This window comes from Adiantum capillus-veneris, chromosome 18, assembly GCF_014529385.1.
Source record: "Adiantum capillus-veneris isolate H3 chromosome 18, ASM1452938v2, whole genome shotgun sequence".
NCBI lineage: Eukaryota > Viridiplantae > Streptophyta > Polypodiopsida > Polypodiales > Pteridaceae > Adiantum > Adiantum capillus-veneris.
In genome coordinates, this window is record NC_140948.1 from 102,186,944 (window position 1) to 102,196,305 (window position 9,362).

The following is a 9,362-nucleotide window of genomic DNA, read 5'->3' on the forward strand; positions in this document are numbered from 1 at the left end:
TACTAATATCCCCATGCACCACCACCTAGACCATGGCCTTGGACTTCTATAATGCGGGGTTGCGGGGGCGGGGGGGGGGGGGGGGGGGGGGGGGGGGGGGGGGGGGGGGGTGGTTCCCTCTGAAAATAAGTCTAGCGGGTGAATTCAACATCAGAGGTACTTTACTTGGCAAATATTTTAAAATTTAACAAGATTGCATATGCAAAAGGGACATTTTTTTACAATTGGATATCCCTAAGTTTAACACGAAAAAGGATTGTTTTATTATCTCACAACACATAAGTCTAGGGTTGTTTAAATACCCTTTGAACACACGTAATAGAGATGATTTTCTATGGGTGACTCTATGGAGTGTGTGCTTTAAACCATATCATGGCTTTAAACCATGCCTAAATATTTCATCTTGTCATTATTACAATTGTAACATCCATACATTCAAGGAATAATTAAATACCCTTGGCCATAATCACATAAGAAATATTATACATGTTCAACACGCCAACCCGCAAAGCAGAAGAGGGGACTTGGTGCCTATAATAAAATAGTGCCGCCCTAGGGATCACTTTTGTCAGCTCAGTCAATGGTTGCACAATTGTAACATCGGCACATGCAAGGGATAATTGAATACCCTTGGCCTTAAATCACATAATCGATATTAGACATGTTCAAGAGGCCAACCACAAAGCAAAAGAAGAGGCTAAGGTAAGGGAGCTGGTGCCTTGGGGGTCACTTTTGTCAGCTGAGTCCATGGTTGCACAATTGCAGAGTGACTGCGTGAAGAGCTAAGGATGAAGCAAGAAGAAGAGTAGCTCAATAGTTTGAAACTTATTTATTCAACCTAAGCTTCCTTGCATTGGTACCAATTATGATGTCATATATACTAATGGAAACACATTATATGACTTTCCTCTCATATGAACTAATGGAAACCCATGCTGGTTCAACTTTTAAAAAAACATTTTATTAGGGAGATTCCTCCCCCCAACAACCAACCAAAACCAAGGTTGGCTCGCGCGATACAAACGAAGAAGCTCTTGACCTGACAGGTTGAACCATGCAGATGTCCGCCTTGTCTGCGTGGAGAGAGAGAGAGAGAGAGAGAGAGAGAGAGAGAGAGAGAGAGAGAGAGAGAGAGAGAAGACTGCCTCTCATCCCTGCCGCGCTTCGAAACATGAACTCATGAACTCACGCTAGCATGCGCGCGCAGAGAGAGAGAGAGAGAGAGAGAGAGAGAGAGAGAGAGAGAGAGAGAGAGAGAGAGAGAGAGAGATCAACTGTCAATGCCGTTTCCTATTTCTAGCAGAGAACTGATACATCTAGATTCTATTTCATGCAGAACAAGCTATCCAATCTACAAATTACTAGAAGGTTTTGGCTTGGAGAATCTTGAATTATTCTACATTGACTTGTTTTTTAAAAATTGTAGGCACATGCTACTGGAAACCCATTATATGACTTTCCTTTTTTGCTTCATATTATGGTATTTGACTGTTTTCAATTGATTAAATTCAAGTACTACAATGTTGGAGCCTCTTCATTGGTGAAAGGAAAAAAATATTTCTACGGTATAGTTCTTATGAACGAAAGGAGCCACTCTTCAAAAATAAACACTACTTGCAGCCTAAAAAAATTGGCCTCATGTAAAGGAGCTCAAATGTGGCCGTGAGCAAATTTTTAATTTGGAGGAGCCATTGAGGATGTTTCCACCAAGGGTTTGTACCAGGGCTGGGGAAAAGGTAGGTTTGCTTTATCCAAAACCCCTTCAAATCCAAAACTAGTTGCCTCAAATTAAGCTCCACGTTGGAGGCTGTCTGCAAAGGGGAGCATGCCAAGTTGGCATCGGACTATTTCTTGATAAAAAAGGCAAGCTTGCTTTCAAACCCACCCAAAATCAAGCGGCCTCATACCCTCGCACGTGTCGAAGTCTACTTTGAGAAAAATAGATGCAATCCTATATTGCTCTAGTAAAATTTTAGCTTCATAATTTGTGAGCTCTTTCTTGCATACTCACAATTGTGAGTGGAGAAGCTGTAATAGCTCATATAGAAATGTACAACCTCAAGCACATTAAGTGCCTTGAGGGATCATAATACACGATATGGGGCTATATAGTCCCTGATGGACCAGAGCTACTTATATATTTATATTTTACTGGGGCTGGTAGATACTAGACCCGTGATTCAAGTCTTCAGAGTTCTTGTGTTTTTGAATGGAGATGATCACTTCCCCGCTTTCTTCAATAATTACTTTCAAATTGGTTCTTGAGTGCCTTCTTCAAAGATACACCGGTTCCTAGCCTTCCAAATTTGTCTAAAATAACCGAAACGGACAATTTTGTGTGCAGCTTAGGATGGATGACTTGTAAATTCTTATATAGGGTTTGTGTGCGTGTGTGCTTGATAGAGCTACTGATGTGTTGTCCCACCTTGCCATTATTACAATTGTAACATCCGCACATGCAAGGGATAATTGAATACCCTCGGCCTTAATGACATAATTGATATTAGATATGTTCAAGAGGCCAACCACAAAGCAAAAGAAGAGGCTAATGCGAGGGAGTTGGTGCCTTGGGGGTCACTTTTGTCAATTGAGTCCATGGTTGCACAATTGCAGAGTGACTGGGAGAAGAGCTAAGGATGAAGTAAGAAGAACAGTAGCTCAATAGTTTGAAACTCCTTTATTCAACTTAAGCTTCCTTGCATTGGAGTTTGTTGAGGTAGCATAAGTAAAATATTACACCATTTTGCATTTTGTGTGTACCAAATTATGATGTCATATACATTATTTATTTTCCTTCATAATTATGTTTCAACGTGCGAAGCACTATGCTTATGAGTAATAAGGAGGGGAGGTGTGGTGGGGGTGGGCTACGGGGAGGTGCGGTGTGGGTGGGCTATGGGGTACCAAACGCGTTTTGCTCCATTGAGGAGCTCATCAGTGGTAGGAGAGAGGAGAGAAAGAAAGAAAGGGGGGGGGGAACATGGAGGAGAGGGTGTTCTTTATATAAGGAGAGAGGGGGGGGGGGGGGGGGGGGGGGGGGAAGAAGGAAGTGTACTTTTTGAAGGGGTTAAGTTAGGGAGATAGTTCCTCTAACTGAAGGAAACGAGTGGTGTATAGTGTGATGTAGAGTCCCCGTAAAATTAAGGGAAGTCTTCATTGATTGTTATTGAGGAGTGGTTAAAGTGAAGGCGAGGTCTGAAAATATGGAAAAGTCTCCATTGATTGTTGTCCGAGGAGCAGTTTAAGTGAAGGCGGGGCTTGATAATATATGGAAAAAATGGTGGTGGTGGGGGGGTTGTGGCGGGCGTTGAACGCAATATAAGGGGGCGTATCCCTCAAGGGGGGGTTTAAGTCCTGAAGGGAACTAAATTAGGAAATAAGGGGAAATAGAGGGTAAAGGAGGTTTATCGCGCTAAAAACGTGAAGGGTGTTGTTGTTAAGAAAAGACGATGTTGGGTGGTGTTGCTAAGAAAAGACGATGTTGGGTCTCAAAAGAGTATCTAATCCAAGACTGGGAGTGTAATGCACATGACCAGGTGTACGGTGTACATCGGGGGGAATGTGGAGGATTGAGTGATAGAAAGATTATACCATTTTCCTCATTTTGTTAGCGCGCACACACCCACACCGAGAAGAAGAGAGAGACGCGGCATGGCTGCAACTTGTCTAATGTGTGTGTGTGTGAGAGAGAGAGAGAGAGAGAGAGAGAGAGAGAGAGAGAGCTACTGCAACAACAAAAAGGGCTTGCTTGCCTGCATGTGGTTTAGCTCACAATTTCACAAATGAGTAGGGCTTGTCCGAGATGAGGCTTATTGTTGTGCATGCCTGGGACTCAAGTGTGTTGCATGACCACTGACAACTTTCAAAATTAGCCCTCCCCCTCTTCCACATGCATCTCTCTCGCTCTCTCTATCCACGCCATGTGTGCAAGTCTCATCCTCCGTCTCTCTCTCTACGTGATGTCTGCAATCGGCCACATTGTCCGTCCACTTTCCTAAACCCTTCCTTCCCTTTTTCTTCTACCCATTTTTCCACGGGTACTCATTGAGATTCTTAGAGGGCCTCCACATAATGAGTTTTACAGTTGGTGAAACTCTCTCTTTTTGCATTCCCACACATGAAAAGAAATGCTTAAACTTCACATAATAAAAAAAAAAGGCTTTTAAAAATAGTGAGGAACGTGCCTTACTCACCAAACATAGGTCTAAGATTTTTATTTATTTTTGGTTATAGCAGAATTCACAATTGTGAGTGAATTATATTGATCATCCCAAACAATTACATTATATAGGTCTAAGATTTAGGAAACTACTCGAAGTCTTTGAAACTTTTGCATATTTGCAAAAGTTTACTCCCCAAACATAGTTTTAAGATTTAGGAAACTACTCTTAAGTCTTTGAAACTTTTGCATATTTGCAAAAGCTTCCAAACGCACCATTTCTCCCAAATTTTTTTTTGAAGGAAACAACATTAGTTTAGTGTGTGTGAGTTATGAAACTCACCGTCAGAAGACTCTTATTGTTTTTTTTAATTTCCTCCAGCGGAACCCCCTCTATTTTTCTCATTTTATTAAAGAGAATCTTTTCAGATTCCCTCCCGATACATTTTACTAGTGTACATGCCTTCACCTTCACCTTGTTCCCATGTGCATTAGGACTCCATATGCCTTGTCACGGTGTTCCCACAAGACTTCATCTCCCCTGTCGGAGCTGAGCTCCTTCTTGGCAGTGTCCCTCCCTCCCTGGGCTCATTCTTCGCACTCGAACAAAACCCCTACCGTAGGGTAGCAACATGTCGACCTCAACAATATTGTTGAGGTCCTCGTCCGCACTTGCTGGTCCGAGGGCTCAAGTCAGGACATCTTGGCGCAGAGACATTGTGCACATGTGCTTGTTTGCAGCTCAACACAAACTCGTGTGTGGGCATTTTCATGTCGAGGTGGAGCTTTTGTGACCCTCCTCTCTCTCTCTCTCTCTCTCTCTCTCTACCTCTCTACTCTATACTGGCTTCAATTAAATAAAATCCTATTAAGCAGAGCCCCCCCCCCCCCCCCAAAACCATCGTATATTCCCCCCCTCCTCTCCATGAGAGAGAGAGAGCGCTCTGAGAGATGCTGTGGTGGACGTGCGCACACACGCATGCACGCACACGTAGAGAGAGAGAGAGAGAGAGAGAGAGAGAGAGAGAGAGAGAGAGAGAGAGAGAGAGAGAGATCCGTCTGTCTCGTCCTCTCTTGCAAGGTAGTCCCCATGGGCTCAACAATGAGCATCTGCATGAAATAGAGGAACGAGGCACTGCATCGATACGTCGGTTCGCTAAGAGGTACATGAGGGTTCGCTAAGAGGTACATGAGGGGACAGAGAGCATGGCAACTCAAACATGCAGAGATTTCTAGAAGCACCTGAGAAGGGGAAAGAGAGGGAGGGGAGGAAATATGCATGTGAATTTGAAGAGAGGAGGGGCTGTTTTGCAAAAATTGTCACAGGTTAAGAGCTATGGAGTGCTTGCTTTCCCTCCTATGTACAATGCGGTGCCAGGAGTGATGCCCTGCACACTACGCACTGCCCTCTCTCTCCCCTTTGGCAGTATGTTATGCCCCACTAGTGGGCTCTTCATTTGACCAATGTACAGTTATGTGGGTTCATGCGCGATTGCCGAGGCAAGAGCCTCTTGTACAGGTACTGGATTAGCTAGCGGCTAATCCCCCCGCAGGTACAGGTGAATTCGGAGAGGTTTCACGCCAGAAATCTCGTCCGATTCAAAGGGCAAGTAGCCCTACAGGTGCGGGAGCTCGAGGACTTGCTACGGATGCGACCGGCACGCGAAACGGAGCTCGAAACAGTAAATTACAGCCTGCTGTGTATTTTTGCAGGTTTAGGGTTTTGGCCCTAAACGGACCCTAATACCCTCAGGAGGTTTTGGGGACGCAAGAGGACCGCTGTACAGGTGATCTGGCGCATTTTCGGGGCTGAAAAGAGAGAATTCAGCGTCCTGCAGATTCTCGCCAGGTCTTGCAAAGTGCCCGTATGCGTCGGGAAAGTCGGCCAATGCGTGGGAATACTGACTGTGAAGGGTTCTAGTACAGTTATGTTGCCGAAATCAAGCCAGAACAGTCAAAATTCAGCCAAGGTTGTGCGGGGCAGCTTGGAAAGAACCACAACGTATATTCCCTCTTTTAAACAATAAAGAAATACTGAAAGGGGCGCCTAAATTAGGGGCCAATCTGGTGTCGGTCTTCTCATACAGGTGCATTCTAGCATCTGTATCCCATTCCCCTCTCTTGTGTCACTATAGCGTAGGTATAATAGACGACTTATAATGGGTGAAAGCTAAATCAAGGTTTAAAGTAAAGTCTACCGCCCTTTTTGGATTGAACAGGCCGGTTTCATGGTTCCATCGACGGGATTAAATCACTTTTTGCATTCCCACACATGAAAAGAAATGCTTAAACTTCACATAATAAAAAAAAAAGGCTTTTAAAAATAGTGAGGAACGTGCCTTACTCACCAAACATAGGTCTAAGATTTTTATTTATTTTTGGTTATAGCAGAATTCACAATTGTGAGTGAATTATATTGATCATCCCAAACAATTACATTATATAGGTCTAAGATTTAGGAAACTACTCGAAGTCTTTGAAACTTTTGCATATTTGCAAAAGTTTACTCCCCAAACATAGTTTTAAGATTTAGGAAACTACTCTTAAGTCTTTGAAACTTTTGCATATTTGCAAAAGCTTCCAAACGCACCATTTCTCCCAATTTTTTTTTTGAAGGAAACAACATTAGTTTAGTGTGTGTGAGTTATGAAACTCACCGTCAGAAGACTCTTATTGTTTTTTTTAATTTCCTCCAGCGGAACCCCCTCTATTTTTCTCATTTTATTAAAGAGAATCTTTTCAGATTCCCTCCCGATACATTTTACTAGTGTACATGCCTTCACCTTCACCTTGTTCCCATGTGCATTAGGACTCCATATGCCTTGTCACGGTGTTCCCACAAGACTTCATCTCCCCTGTCGGAGCTGAGCTCCTTCTTGGCAGTGTCCCTCCCTCCCTGGGCTCATTCTTCGCACTCGAACAAAACCCCTACCGTAGGGTAGCAACATGTCGACCTCAACAATATTGTTGAGGTCCTCGTCCGCACTTGCTGGTCCGAGGGCTCAAGTCAGGACATCTTGGCGCAGAGACATTGTGCACATGTGCTTGTTTGCAGCTCAACACAAACTCGTGTGTGGGCATTTTCATGTCGAGGTGGAGCTTTTGTGACCCTCCTCTCTCTCTCTCTCTCTCTCTCTCTCTCTACCTCTCTACTCTATACTGGCTTCAATTAAATAAAATCCTATTAAGCAGAGCCCCCCCCCCCCCCCCAAAACCATCGTATATTCCCCCCCTCCTCTCCATGAGAGAGAGAGAGCGCTCTGAGAGATGCTGTGGTGGACGTGCGCACACACGCATGCACGCACACGTAGAGAGAGAGAGAGAGAGAGAGAGAGAGATCCGTCTGTCTCGTCCTCTCTTGCAAGGTAGTCCCCATGGGCTCAACAATGAGCATCTGCATGAAATAGAGGAACGAGCACTGCATCGATACGTCGGTTCGCTAAGAGGTACATGAGGGGACAGAGAGCATGGCAACTCAAACATGCAGAGATTTCTAGAAGCACCTGAGAAGGGGAAAGAGAGGGAGGGGAGGAAATATGCATGTGAAAGCACGTGCATCGACACACCCAAAAACAAAAGCATCTCCTCATATTCTCTACTTTTTCGACTTTTCTTAGGTCGTGCTTCTCTATCTCTTTCCTCGTTTGCTTGCCACACCTTTCTTTCCTTTTGCATTCCGGGTAGCATCTTCGTTGATTCTTTTTAAAGTAAACATAAATCTAATAGGCTACTATACTACTCTACTGACTGAAACTCGAACATTCATGTCAAGTGCGATAAAATTTGCATCTTTAAAGTGAAAATTGTGGCAGATTTGTAAAGATAGTCTTCGGACTAGGCTACTATACTACTCTACCCTACTTGCTCAAAGTAAATATAAATCTAATTACTGACTAGGATGCTCGGGAATTTTCCACGTCAAAACCTAACGTAGAGAGAGAGAGAGAGAGAGCTCTGTGTCTTGCGTTTGCGCCCCCCGATCCCCCCTTGCACCTGCCTCCCAGTGGCGCCAGTGCCATCCGTGCTCCTGCTTCCCCAGCCTCCGCCTCTACTCGATCCGTCAACCCTACCTGCTCGTCCCACGAGAGACTGGCCCACCCCCTTCGTGTCTCAGCTTGAGCGAGCACGGACAACGGCACCCTCATCCCTCTCTCTCTCTCTCTCTCGGCCAACCTGCAGGAAGCGTGTGTCGGCTTCCTTCCTGTGGCTTCTAAAGACTAATCCTTAGTCATGCTTTGCACATTAGCTTATCCATGGGACAACCGATTGCTAAGGCAAAGCACCCTTGGACCGCAGACATGGAAGCAATGAGAACAAACAGAGAAATTGAGCTCAGGGTTGCTTGCCCGTGTAACGCATGGAAGTTGCCTGTAAGAGAGCACAATTGGGGGGCGGCAAGAAGGCTTGCAATCGGCAACTCCATGCATGGGCGACCTGGAGGCGAAGAGCTTGACACACAGACACACACGTGTGGAGAGAGAGAGAGAGAGAGAGCTTGACACACAGACACACACGTGTGGAGAGAGAGAGAGAGAGAGAGAGAGAGAGAGAGAGAGATCCAAGGAGATTCTTCTCCTCCCGAGTTTTTCAAGAGGAATCTGGTAAGATCTGCCCTCCCCGCTTTGCAAAGCAAACAGTCCGCCCCCTGCGTCGGCTGCCCTAGTCTGCACACGTTGTCCGCCTCGGTTCCTAGTCTGCGGCACCCCTTCGTCCCTCGCGATGCCTAGCATCTCGCTCTTTCTCTTCCTCTGCATGGCCTTCCGGCTCCGATCTATCATTCTCTCTCCCTGTTTCTCTCCTGCAGGCACGCATCCACCATGGGCCTCCTAATTTCCTTGAAAGATTGTTTGAAAGGATTTTTCTAAAGGACCTACTGAGGTCGAAGGATGGAGGTCGAGGAGCTGCAGCGGACAACACGGGAGCAGATGCGATAGAATGCGTGAGTAAACACAAGGGCCTGTCTGCTCTGCCGAGAGAAAGAGAGAGAGTACACCCAAAGAGGGAACATGTGCTTAAGGCCAATTTTCTTCATGTCCTAGTTATCAGCAAGACATGTGCTACCAATTGGACAGAAGCAAAGCACCAGCTTCTCCTCGCATCATCTCTCTCTCTCTCTCTCTCTCTCTCTCTGCGCGATGCCTGCGTCTCAAAAATGCCAAGCTACAGGCCCGCGAGCATTCTGAAGTAAAGAAAATCTCTCTTG